Raw genomic sequence first — 12,133 nt, forward strand, 5'->3', positions numbered from 1 at the left:
AGGGATCTCTCCAGGGGATGGAGCAGGGATCTCTCCCCAGGGATGGAGCAGGGATCTCTCCCAGGGATGGAGCAGGGATCTGTTCCAGGGGATGGAGCAGGGATCTCTCCCCAGGGATGGAGCAGGGATCTCTTCCCAGGGATGGAGCAGGGATCTCTCCCAGGGATGGAGCAGGGATCTCTCCCCAGGGATGGAGCAGGGATCTCTCCAGGGGATGGAGCAGGGATCTCTCCCAGGGATGGAGCAGGGATCTCTCCCCGTGGATGGAGCAGGGATCTCTCCCAGGGATGGAGCAGGGATCTCTCCAGGAGATGGAGCAGGGATCTCTCCAGGAGATGGAGCAGGGATCTCTCCCAGGGATGGAGCAGGGATCTCTCCTCTGGGATGGAGCAGGGATCTCTCCCAGGGATGGAGCAGGGATCTCTCCCCGTGGATGGAGCAGGGATCTCTCCCCAGGGATGGAGCAGGGATCTCTCCCAGGGATGAAACAGGGATCTGTTCCAGGGATGGAGCAGGGATCTCTCCCAGGGATGGAGCAGGGATCTCTCCCAGGGATGGAGCAGGGATCTGTTCCAGGGATGGAGCAGGGATCTCTCCCAGGGATGGAGCAGGGATCTCTCCAGGGGATGGAGCAGGGATCTCTCCCAGGGATGAAACAGGGATTTTTCCCCAGGGAACCCCAGCTCTCCCACCCCCTCCCCTCGCGCCGCGGCTCTGTGTTGCTCCAGCAGGATCCGATCTCTTCCGGACGGGGCTCCAGGCTCTTGCCGCAGTCCGGGCTCCTCGGCAGAGCGCACACCGAGCCGTTAATCTCCGCACGGTTTTAAGTGCGCGGCGCGGCGGGGATGCGGCCGGCGCTCTCCCGGGACGGGCGGCAGCCAAGCCGCAGCTCGCCGTGGATCGGATGCTCCCGGTGCGTCCTGTGAGCCGCTAGATAATTAATTTTAATGCTCGGGGAGATGAAAAGCCGAGGAGTGGTGGCAGGAGGCGGCAGTGATCCCGGCGGTCCCGAGGCGCAGCGAGCGGCACCGGCACCTGCGGGGTTCGGTCCTTGCCATTCCCCCGCCAGCACGGGGCTCTAGGACAGGTAAAACCACGGATAAAGCACTGGGAACGTGGAATAAATAGCAATAAAAAGGGTGGGATAGGGGCAGAGGAATGTGCTGGTGGAGCAGGAGGGGAGGAAACCCCGAGGAAATGTGGGGTGTCCTGGCTGGGCATGAACTTCCCGTGGGACGGGGAGAAAGGGAAAAGGAGCTGGAGTGGGATGAGCATGGCAGTGATGGGAGAGGATCCGTGCTTGTGCAGGAGGAGAGGAAATGGCTGTGCAAGGACAGGGGTATTGAGGGGATTGGGAATCCCAGAAGGATGCAGCTGTGGGTAAACAGGGCAGAGGGCAGACGGGCACTGCGGGATGGGGAAGGGCAGCCCTCATCTCCAGCTGCCCATGGAGGGACTCAGCAAGGTGGGAAGCAGGGAGCCACGGAGGTGAGGCTGGCACAGCCCCTCATCCCACCCTGGATGGTGTCACTGTGCAGGTGAGGCTGGCACAGCCCCTCATCCCACCCTGGGTGGTGTCACCGTGCAGGTGAGGCTGGCACAGCCCCTCATCCCACCCTGGGTGGTGTCACTGTGCAGGTGAGGCTGGCACAGCCCCTCATCCCACCCTGGATGGTGTCACTGTGCAGGTGAGGCTGGCACAGCCCCTCATCCCACCCTGGGTGGTGTCACCGTGCAGGTGAGGCTGGCACAGCACATCGTGCACAGTGTCACCAAGCAGCTGAGGGTGACATGGCACAGCCCCTCAACCCTGGCACAGCCCATCCATCCTGGACCTGCCCTGGCTCCTCACAGAGGTGCCCACCTTGGAGGGGTGCCCACCTTGGAGGGGTGCCCACCTTGGAGGGGTGCCCACATTCCCGTTTCTGTCCCTTCCAAGGAGCCACCAGCGGGGTGGGCAGCGGTGGGACTGTCCCCTCCGCAGGTGGCTCCTGTCCTGGAGCTGTGAGGGGTCACCCACAGAGCAATCCTGCACCCAGGAGCATCCCCAGCCACAGCCGCTCACCCCGTGGGCTGCAGGGACTTACTGGGATTCAGGACAGAACTGGGTCACCAGGATTTAAGCAGGTTTAAGGATGCTCCTGCTCCTGCATAGGTTGGGAGCGCTGGGGGGGATTTGTCCCCTGTCCCCCTGCTCTGGGGCACGCTCTGCCCCCCTCACGCCCCCCCTCTGCCAGACCCGACTCACCCTCCTGGTCTCTCCTGTCCCCTCGGGAAGGCACAGCCTCCGCTCCTGCCCCGCTCCAGCCGCCACCAGCCCCATCTGCTCCGGGTCAGTGTCCCTCGCTGTGCCCGGGTACCAGCTCTGTGCCCAGCTGTGCCCAGCTCTGCCTCCCCAGAGCAGGGAGGAGCTGCTTGGAGGGATGGACGGGGTTATCCGAGGCGCTGGGACAGGAGAGGGCGAGGAGCAGGGGCCGATTTCAGGGCCCTGAGGAGGAACTTGCCTCCCAGCCAGCAGAGCCACACACGGGCTTTAATCACAGGCCTAATCACCGCGGTGCAGAGAGGCCAGAGAGCCATTAAATTTCAATGCTTGGCTGGTTCGCTGGGAGGGGAGATGCCCATTGTGGCCACAAGGGCTGGCACGGGATGCGGGAAGGGACCTGGCACCGGCGCCGGGCTGCCCTCCTCTCTCCGCCGTCCTCTTTTCTCTCGCAGACACGAAACAGGATTGGAGCCACGACCCCCAGACAAGGAGCCTTTCTTCGCTTGACAAGCTCCGGCTGCCTGAAACAAAATATCCGGAGCTGGGATTCACTGGGTGAGTCCCGATTCACCAAACGGGACCCAATTCACCAGCCCAGGGTCCCGACTCACCAACAGACTCCACATTCACCAACCGAGATTCCTCATTGATGGTCTGAGCCCCCATTCATGGTCTGAGCCCACATTCATGGTCTGAGCCCACACTCACCAACCGAGATTCCTCATTGATGGTCTGAGCCCCCATTCATGGTCTGAGCCCACATTCATGGTCTGAGCCCACACTCACCAACCGAGATTCCTCATTGATGGTCTGAGCCCACATTGATGGTCTGAGCCCCCATTCATGATCTGAGCCCCCATTCATGATCTGAGCCCACATTCATGACCTGAGGCCCCATTCATGGTCTGAGCCCACATTGATGGTCTGAGCCCACACTGATGGTCTGAGCCCACACTCATGGTCTGAGCCCACACTCATGGTCTGAGCCCACATTCATGATCTGAGCCCACATTCATGACCTGAGCCCACATTCAGCAGCTGAGAGCCCCCATCACTGGCTGAGTCCCGATCCAAAGGCCCAAAGTCCCAACTCACCACCCGGATTTTGATTCACCAACCAATTTTCCAAACTCACCAGGCACTGCTCAGGAGCACGGGGGGCTGCAGGAGGAGGTGGCAGCAGCCCAGAGGTCCCTGTCAGGCAGCACAGCCCAGCCTGTGCTCAGAGCCTTGGCTGCAGGACGCTGCTGCTTTGGGATTGCAGGCTGGGCTGTCCCTCCCTGAGGTGCCAGGAGCTGGCAGTGCCATGTCTGTCCCTTGTCCCCTTCTAGACCCCTCTAGGACGTTTCCTTGCCCGAGGGCTGGCCCCACACCCTTTCTCTCGGAGGAATATTTGGAATTTGAGGCAGGCTGTGTCCCTGTCCCTGCTTGGTGTTCTGTCCCACATCTCCCAGCACGGCACAGCCTGCTCCAGTCACACACAGTGCTTGCATGGATCCCACCCCTGCTGTCCCAGCTCCCCGGGGAAGGGACCATTCCCAAACCCTTCTGGAGCATCCCTGACCCCAGCACAGAGCGGTGAACCCCGGGATTGGGAGGTTTGGGAGGTGCCATGTCCTGTAGGTCACTGTGGGGAGCTCTGGTGACATCCCCGTGTTCCCACCAGTGCTGGGCTGGGAGGAGCCCGTGACTGGTAATTGTGCAGCCAGAAATCACCGGGATCCTGGTATTTAGTGCTGGGAAATACCAATTACCCCATTACTCACAGCCTGGCTGCAACAGGGAGCAATTCCAGTATTAAACTGACTCTGCATTGGGTCTAAAGGGAGGAGAAAAGCAAAATCCTCTTAAGTTGGTGAACTGTAAAATGCCCAGTGTGGGAACGAGGAGCTGGGCACGCGCCCACAGACACAGGACAGCTCCAGGCTCCCCTGTGCCACTGGGCTGACTGGTGCCACTGGGACAGGGCAGCAGCAGCACAGACTGCTTGGGAACAGGGGCAGGAGCAGGGCTGAGCGTGACCCAGCCCTCATGAGAAAAGGGACAATAAAGACAAGGGCGGCGAGACGTTGGGAGGAGAGGGAAGCAGGATCGGGGGGAGGCAGGTTGGAAAGTGAAAGGAGTTGAGGAAACTGGCAGGGCTTCAAAGGAACGCTGCGAGCAGCACACACAGGAGCCGTCCCAACAGGAAACGGAGCAGGAACCAGCCTGGCTGCACCACGAGCTCCTCACTGACCTCAGGATCGAGAAAAAAGGGGTTTGGGAAGTGGGAACTAGGTCAAATTGCTAAGGACAGTTACAAGGGGAGCATAAGCATGTGGGGAGACATCAGAAAGGCCAAATTGAGATGGAAATAGGCAGGAATCATTGAGGAGAAGAAGAAAAGGCTCCATCAGCAGGAGGAGAAGGAGGAAGGGAGCGTTGGTCTGGACCCAGGGAGGAGGAAGGCGGCTGGCAGAGGAGGCTGGGAATTCAACGGGATCACTGGCTTGTTCTAAAACCTTTTAAAATGTTTTAAAGGCTGATAGCCCAGCCTTGAGAGGTGCCAAGTGCCAGCAGATGCCCACCACAGTAATGAGGTGCTGTGCTGCCACTGAGAGAGCAGCAACTGCAGAAATGGGAATATTGAACAGCACACCCAGCCTGCTTCTGACCCCCAGAACCCCATCCTAGGGCACTTAGAGAACCAGTTAAAGGCACCTGAGAGCTGTTAGCAGAAAGCAGTTAAAGGCACCTGAGAGCTGTCTGGTAGCACAGGGGTGGCTGAGGGTTTACAAGAGCCTGTCCAGCTTGGGGTATATCATGTAAGGAAGGATGGAAGTCATGGGAAAAAGTTCAGGAAAAGAAATAAGAGAGATCCAGGAAAGAGTGGTGGGGTGAACTGGGGACCCAGGGAGATGTGGGGACAGTGTCTGTAAGACCCCACAAGTCCCTGACAGGAGGGGGCAGCTGGGTGGGGGTCAGGCTGTGCTCCCAGGGAACAGGGGCAGGGGAGAACAGCCTCAAGCTGTGCCAGTGGCTCAGGCTGGATATTGGGAAAGCTCCTCCATGGAAAGGGCTGCCCAGCCCTGCACAGCTGCTCAGAGAAGCTGTGGCTGCCCCTGGGTCCCTGGAGGTGTCCAAGGCCAGGCTGGGTGAGGCTTGGAGCAGCCTGGGATAGAGGAAAGTGTCCCTGGAATGAACTTTAAGGTCCCTTCCCATCCAAACCACACCAGAACTCAGCGATCCAACCTATTTATACAATTTGCATCTATTAAAGGAATCTGGAGCCACCCTGCAGGAGCACTCAGGAGTCTCCATCACCTTTTGCTGGGAGCTACAAAAATGCAGCGTGAAAATGCAGCGCTGGTGTCAGAGTGAGAATTTCACATGGAGGCAAGAGACAGCAGATGGGACAATCTGGTGGGCTGAGGAGCATGGAGAGGCAGTGAGACAACACTGGCTGCCATGGCAGACAAACCAGTCAAACTTGGTGTGGTTTTATTGGAAAAGAGGAGATTTCAGGAAGGATTTGGGAGAAAATGCAGAAATTCTTTTGTAGCTTCCTAACTCCAGCTGTGCATGGTGGCCCAGGTGTGGGATACAGGTGTGGGGGAGAAGGGGGTCTCTGGATGTCTGCTGTCCTCAGGCTGCTGAATGTTGTACATGGGATGGGTGGGAAGAGGAGAGGGCAGGAAAAAAGGACAAAAGGAGCTGTGGGGTAGCAAGAGCTGGGAGGGGAAGATGGAAATGCTGCAAAGTGTGGTCAGAGGGGAGAGGGGAAAAGCAGGATGGGGCAAGAGGAGGAGAAGGGGAGGCTGAAGGGGAAAGGAGAGTGAGATGAGGAGGCACAGAGGGTCTGGCAGAGGGCAGTGACTTTAGGGAGCCAAACATCTGGATCTGGGAGAGGGGACAGGGCTTTACCTGCTGGCTTGGATCCCACTCTGCTCCCAGCCACCCTCAATCCCATCCCAGTGCTCCCAGCCACCCTCAATCCCATCCCAAATCCCATCCCAGTGCTCCCAGCCACCCTCAATCCATCACTCTGCTCCCATCCACCCTCAATCCCATCCCACTGCTCCCAGCCACCCTCAATCCCATCCCAGTGCTCCCAGCCACCCTCAATCCCATCCCCAATCCCATCCCACTGCTCCCAGCCACCCTCAATCCCATCCCCAATCCCATCCCAGTGCTCCCAGCCACCCTCAGTCCCATCCCACTGCTCCCAGCCACCCTCAATCCCATCCCACTGCTCCCATCCACCCTCAATCCCATCCCCAATCCCATCCCACTGCTCCCAACCACCCTCAATCCCATCCCCAATCCCATCCCACTGCTCCCAGCCACCCTCAATCCCATCCCACTGCTCCCAGCCACCCTCAATCCCATCCCAGTGCTCCCAGCCACCCTCAGGCCCTCACCTCCCTGACACCTGAGGATCTCCATGCTGAGACAGCTCTGCTGCCAGACCCCTGCTGGCCTCAGCACATTCCCAGGGATTCTCCAGTCTCCTTTGGGAAAATCCTGGGGATCCCCTGTGGAGAGCCAGTGGCATTTTTTGTTTCAAAATGGCCAAGTGAATCTTGAAGGTGAGCTGAAAATGAAACCCAACCTGGCTTGTTTTTCTCCCTGTTTTACGAATTATTGAATTATTAGTGACAAATTAGTGAATTATGAGGAATTGGTGGCTGATTCTCCACAGCCAGGCGCAGTCAGCAGAGGCAGCACAGACAAGCCCAGTGAAGGATGCCTGGGTGACACGGGGACAGGAGTGGGAATAAAGAAATGCCAGGAGGGGCTGTGGAGCTGAGGGTTCCTGGGAACAGGCTGGACAAACATCTGTCAGGGAAGGTTGGGGCTGAGCAGCTTTTGCTGGAGGCAGGAGTTGCTTCATCTGAGCGACCTCCCTGTGCCCCTCTGGCCTCATGCTCAGTGATCCTGCTTTTCTTCCATCACAAATGTCAGCCCAGCTCTTCCCCCCCTCTGCCACAGCAGCTTGATCAGCTCAGTCCTCATCCTTTTTTCCAGCATTTTCCACAGTTGCTCCTTTCACCAGAGATAACATTTGTTTACATGGATATGAGCAAGCAAAAAATAAGATTTAAAATGGGGAAAAAATAAACATTGTTTTCCTCTATTTTTCTTGTGTTTTCCAGTTGTGTCAGTCTCCCATGAAATCTTCCAGCATAAGGAACACCCCGAGGTGAGAATAACTCCATCCTGAAGATTTGGCCTCAGGCAAACAGTAGAAGGTAAAGGAGGGAGATGGGAACTGATGGGAGCTAAAGGCAGCTCAGGTGTCCTGGCCATTTTACCACACCCTCAGGATCTAAATCCATATTTATTTTCCTTTCTCCATCCTTTGTCCCTGCAGCCCAACCCAAATCACTGGATGATCTGCAGCCTCACAGACCACAGTGTTTGGAATTCCCTGCAGGATTTGGTCTCACTTTCCCAACCCTGCCGAGCTACAGGAGAAGGGAAAGCCCAGAAGGGACTGGTTTTCCCTGAGTTTTCCTAGAGAAAAGGGCTCTGGGAAGGCAGGAGGGAGCATCCCTGCCTGTCCCAGATCCACTCCCGTTCCTTCTCCCAGGGAGGCACCTCTGGCCTCAGCAATTCTTTTCAAACCCTGGCTCTTGCATTTCTTCGGAGAAATGCAGCACCTGGTTCAGCTCATCCATTATTCCTTCCAGCTGCCCTTTGCTGTGTCAGGGCGGGCATTGAGGAGGTGAATTTGTCCCATTCTTGTCCCATTCTTTTCTTCCCTGGCCATTGACTCGCCAACATCTGCTCTGTTAACCCTCGCTGGCCCCAGGCTCTGGTGATCCTTTATGACTCCAGAGCACTGGCTTTGTGTCAGCAGCAGCCAGGGTGTCCTGAGAGAGGAAAACCCTCCTTTTGCTGGGCTAGAATGGGATTTGTGCACTAAAATCCATCCTGGATATCAGCAGGAAGCAGCACTCACAAGTGGTTAATCCAAGTGTTTTCTCCCAAAAAATAATTTCCTACACACTCACATCATGAAACCCGATGGGTTCATCTCCCCCTCCCTGCCAGGCTCCTGGGAATCACCTCAAACGCTGATTTATTGGCTTTATTTGCTCTGCTGTGGTTTTTTTTTTTTTTTTTTTGGTTTTTTTTGTTGGGTTGTTTTTTTTTTCTGCTTTTGGGTATGAATTGCTTTTCACCCACTGCTCTGCCACAGGGGCTTCACTGGATACCTATGGATCCCATATGGCTCCTGTGGGAAACAGCTCCACGATAAATACTGGAAATAGGCAGGGAGCAGATGGGAGGGAAGGGGCACCAGCTCCAACAGCAGAATCCTCGCTGCCTTCGCACGGTAACAAGTCCTGGGATGTGGGAAGGAATATAGCAGGAATATAGCAGGAATGGATCAGGAATACATCAGGAATATAGCAGGAATATAGCAGGAATGCATCAGGAATACATCAGGAATGGAGCAGGAATGTAGAAGGAATACATCAGGAATACATCAGGAATATATCAGGAATACATCAGGAAGGACAAGAGGTGTTCTGACAGACGCAGCCTCACTTTGCATGCGGTTCTGGTCCCCTTCCCGCTAGGCAGGGAAGAAAAAAGAGGATTTTACGTTTCATTTCCAAGGCGTTGCGGGCTCTGCGGCTCCCCAGGGCAGTGCCACAGGGAGGGACCGCGACAGCGACAGCGACAGCGCAGACAAAAGGAGCCGAGGCGGCTCCGCTCCAGGTAGGAGCACGCAGCGCCAGGAGCCGCTCCGGAGCTCCGGCACAGGCAGGGAGCGGCTCCTGAACCTCCAGCTCCCTCAGAAGGTGCCAGAACAAAAGCAAAGCCGTTTGGATTTTCAAAGAAGCGTTCAGCTGCGGGTTTTCCAGCACTGGGGGCATCCAGGGAAAGGAGAGAGGCAGCTCCTCTCAGCGGGGTCACAGGAAGGAAGGGCCGGCACAAGAGGCGGCTGGGGCACATGGGGACACCGGGAATAAGGGAAAGATGGGAATTGAAAGGTGTAAAACACACACAAACATCGGGAATGAGGGCAAGATGGGAATTGAAAGGTAAAACACACACACACAGATATCGGGAATAAGGGCAGGATGGGAACTGAAAGGTGTAAAACACACACAAATATCGGGAATAAGGGCAGGATGGGAAATTGAAGAGTAAAACACACACACACAAATATAGGGAATAAGGGCAAGATGGGAATTGAAAGGTGTAAAACACACGAATATTGGGAATAAGGGCAGGATGGAACTGAAAGGTGTAAAACACACACAAATATCGGGAATAAGGGCAGGATGGAACTGAAAGGTGTAAAACACACACAAATATCGGGAATAAGGGCAGGATGGGAACTGAAAGGTGTAAAACACACACACACATACACACACATATAAATACCGGGAATAAGGGCAGAATGGGAATTAAAAGGTAACACACACACACTCGGGATATACAAATATCGGGAATAAGGCAGAAGAACGGCCGCAGTGCCGCAGCCGAGCCCTCACACAGCCCAGCCCATCTCTCCCACAGGAATCACTCTGTGGCGAGGCGAGGGAACACCTCTCGTGAGAGGCAAACACCTCTCGTGCCCGCACAGCTCTTTTCCCAGCAATCAGGGGCTTCCCCCGATGGCGACAGCCCTGCTTTCCCCAGGCCGGTCCCTTCTCCCGTGGAATCCCGCTGCCGAGCCCGCACGTCCCTCTCTCGGCAGGGATGAGCCGCGGTTCCGAGCAGCTGAGCCGGCACCGCCTCCGCCCCTCGTTCCCTGTTTTATCGCATCGTGGGATGCCCCCTAATGCTCACAGCGCCGCAGCCCGGGCTCCAGGAGCTGCTCTCCAATCCCCCAGGCGCATCCCGGGCTCCAGGAGCTGCTCTCCAATCCCCAGGCACATCCCGGGCTCCAGGAGCTGCTCTCCAATCCCCAGGCACATCCCGGGCTCCAGCGGCCTCCCAGCGCAGCCCGGGCTCCAGGAGCTGCTCTCCAACCCCTCTGGCACATCCCGGGCTCCAGGAGCTGCTCTCCAATCTCCAGGCACATCCCGGGCTCCAGGAGCTGCTCTCCAACCCCTCTGGCACATCCCGGGATCCAGGAGCTGCTCTCCAATCCCCCTGACACATCCCTGGCTCCTGGATCTGCTCTCCAACCCCCCGGCACATTCTGGGCTCCAGAATAATCTCTGCAATCCCCCTAGCACATCTTGAACTCCAGAATAATCTCTGCCATCCCCCTGGCCATCCCCAACTCCAGAATCTGCTCTCCAGGTACCTTGGCACATCCCTGGCTCCAGAATCATATCTGCAATCCCCTGGCACATCCCCAACTCCAGAATCTGCTCTCCAGGTACCTTAGCACATCCTGGAGTCCAGAATCATATCTGCAATCCCCTGGCACATCCCTGGCTCCAGAATCTGCTCTCCAGTCCCCCGGCACATTGTGAAATCCAGAATAATCTCTCCAGTCCCTCTGGCACATCCCAGACCCAGAATCATCTCTTCAACCTCCCTGGCACATCCCTGGCTCCAGAATCTGCTCTCCCTGGCACAACCCTGGCTCTAGCACAATCTCTGCAACCCCCCTGGCACATCCTGAACTCCAGAATCCTCTCTCCAATCCCTCTGGCACATCTCCCCTCAGCAGGACAAGCCATTATAAAACTCAAAAATTTACAAAAGCTCTGCTGGAGCAAATTAAAAACAGAATTAAGTGCCAAAAAAAAAAAAAAAAAAAATCAAATTTGGGCTTGGAGGCAAAAAATGACACCAAAGAATGTGGATTTTGGTGGTTTTGTAAATTTGGTGTCACTGCAGATCATTGTTAGGTGCCCCATGGATGTTCAACACTTCCCAAAAGTGCTTATAATGAAACAGGAAACAAGGAGAGACTAACAGAGCCCTCACAAATATCCCAAACTGTCCCAGATGTATTCAGGTGCTTCCCAGATGTACTAAACCTGTCACAGAACTTTGAAAAGGGGCAGGTGGCACCAGGGACCAGGCTGGGCAGGGGTGCCCAGTGCCACCAAACCAGCTGCAGGCCAGCACTGGGATCCAGTCCCAGTTTGTGCCTTCATGAACAACGGGATGAGGATCCAGTCCCGGGAATTAACGATGGGATGTGGATCCAGCCCTGATAATGATGATGGGATGAGGATTCATTCCAGGAATTAATGATGGATGTGGATCCAGCCCCGTTAATGATGATGGGATGAGGATCCAGTCCCATAAACTAATGATGGGGTGTGGATCCAGTTCCAGGAATTAATGATGGGATGTGGATCCAGCCCTGTTAGTGATGATGGGATGAGAATCCATTCCCAGGAATTAATGATGGATGTGGATCCAGTCCCGGGAATTAATGATGGGATGAGGATCCAGTCCCAGGAATTAACGATGGGATGTGGATCCAGCTCTGTTAATGATGATGGGATGAGGATCCATTCCCAGGAATTAATGATGGCATGATGACCCAACCCTGATAATGATGATGGGATGTGCATCCAGCCCCATTAACGACGGGATGAGGATCCAGTCTCATTTAGCACTTTAATTAAGCACACGGCTGAGGATCCAGCCGCTTTCATTGACGGTGGGACACGGGCCCAGCCCCATCAATTGGCAAACAAGCCCCGTTAATGAGCGATCCAACCCCATTAATTGTCGATCCAAGCCCATTAATGAGTGATCCAGTCACATCAATTGGCGATCCAACCCCGTTAATGAGCGATCTAACCCCCTTAATTAGAGATCCAGCCCCGTTAATGAGTGATCCAGCCCCGTTAATTAGAGATCCAACCGCGTTAATGAGCGATCCAACCCCGTTAATTGGCGATCCAACCCCGTTAATTAACGATTCAGCCCCGTTAATTAGCGATCCAGCCC

Source organism: Oenanthe melanoleuca, chromosome 2 (assembly GCF_029582105.1).
Source record: "Oenanthe melanoleuca isolate GR-GAL-2019-014 chromosome 2, OMel1.0, whole genome shotgun sequence".
NCBI lineage: Eukaryota > Metazoa > Chordata > Aves > Passeriformes > Muscicapidae > Oenanthe > Oenanthe melanoleuca.